Source organism: Lactuca sativa, chromosome 1, assembly GCF_002870075.4.
Source record: "Lactuca sativa cultivar Salinas chromosome 1, Lsat_Salinas_v11, whole genome shotgun sequence".
Taxonomy (NCBI): domain Eukaryota; kingdom Viridiplantae; phylum Streptophyta; class Magnoliopsida; order Asterales; family Asteraceae; genus Lactuca; species Lactuca sativa.
The window spans coordinates 66962471-66963842 of NC_056623.2; the positions used below are offsets into that span (position 1 = coordinate 66962471).

Below are 1372 nucleotides of genomic sequence, written 5' to 3' on the forward strand. Positions count from 1 at the left end.
GACCAGAAGCTCAAACACACACTTGGTGCCACCACTGGAAGACCCCGAATCTGCACTTCACAAGAAAAAGACACCCTTGCAAGAATTGAAGTCAGCCTTTTCTAGGAAGTCGGGAAAGAAGACAGGAGAGTCCAGCTCATCAGCGAAGCACAAGAGCAATTTTGAGCATTTGGAACACACACCCGTGCAAACCGAGTCCGAAAGCGATACCGAGCCAGAATTTGAAGAACACACAAGTGAACCCGAGAACGAGCCAAGGAACGAGATGGCAGCGATTGAAGAAATGTCCATGGGAGCATACAAAAAGCGGATCCGAGATGACATGGGTCCTGGGTTAGTCCAACCCGCAATTCCTGCCACTGCCACATTCGAACTAAAGGGACACATATTGACAGCACTGAAGGACATCCCATTTTTCGGGAAGGATCATGAGGATGCTTTTAAGCATCTGGACGAAGTCAACGACATTGCTGATTACTTCAATGTCCCAAATGTCACAAGAAATACAGTCTTGCTTAGGATGCTTCCTATCACTTTCAAAGGAGCTGCTAAGGAGTGGTTAAAAGCACTCCCACCAGGTACAATCACCACTTGGGCTCAAATGCGTGAGCAATTCCTGGACCAGTTCTGCCCGCCATCCAAGATAGCCAAACTCAAGAAGGCGATAGCCAACTTTGAGCAACAAACGGGGGAGTCACTATACGAAGCATGGGAGCGGTACAAGGGCCTACTCAGAAATTGCCCTCAACATGACCTAAATGTGCAGCAAGAGATGTCAATTTTTTATGATGGGGTCAATGTAATGACAAGACAACTCCTTGATTCTCAAGGACCGTTGACAAAGAAAAATCCAAGGGAGGTCAAGGAGCTCATCGAAGAATTCGCGAAACACTCTCGCGAGTACCATAACCCGAGGCAAGACGGAAGTAAAGGCGGTGGAGGGACCCAAACTGAAGAAATTGCAGCTGTCATGGCCATGCTAAATAACATGGATCGCCGGATAACACAAATGGACCAGTCGATACATGCCCTAAGAGTGGGGTGCGAGCGATGCAGTGGTCCACACTTGACCAAGGACTGCAATATGGATGAGTCTGGGAACAGAAAAGCTCAAGTGTGCTACTCTAGTGGGGATAAGTTTGATGACGACTGGAGGAAACCAAAGAAGGAGTGGCTGCCCTATGAAGAGTATAAAAAGCAAAAAGAAGAGAAGTATAGGCAGACAGGTCGAGGCTTTTACCAAAAGGAGCAGCCACCAATCGAGAAGAAACCCGACCTAGAGACCATTTTGATGAAGTTTATGGAGGCTTCGGAAAAGAGACATGATGCCATGGATTCCGCTATCATGGAACAACAAACCTTGATGAAGAAC

At 47.4% G+C, this 1372-nt stretch overlaps 1 non-coding gene across 1 annotated transcript; it reads right to left on the bottom strand.

Moving 5' to 3' along the window:
- Window positions 1-649: 649 nt before the first annotated feature.
- LOC111914367 (small nucleolar RNA R71) lies at window positions 650-756 on the bottom strand. The gene has a single exon (XR_002857790.2). It is a non-coding gene; the product is annotated as a small nucleolar RNA R71 (small nucleolar RNA).
- Between the last annotated feature and the right edge of the window lie 616 nt (window positions 757-1372).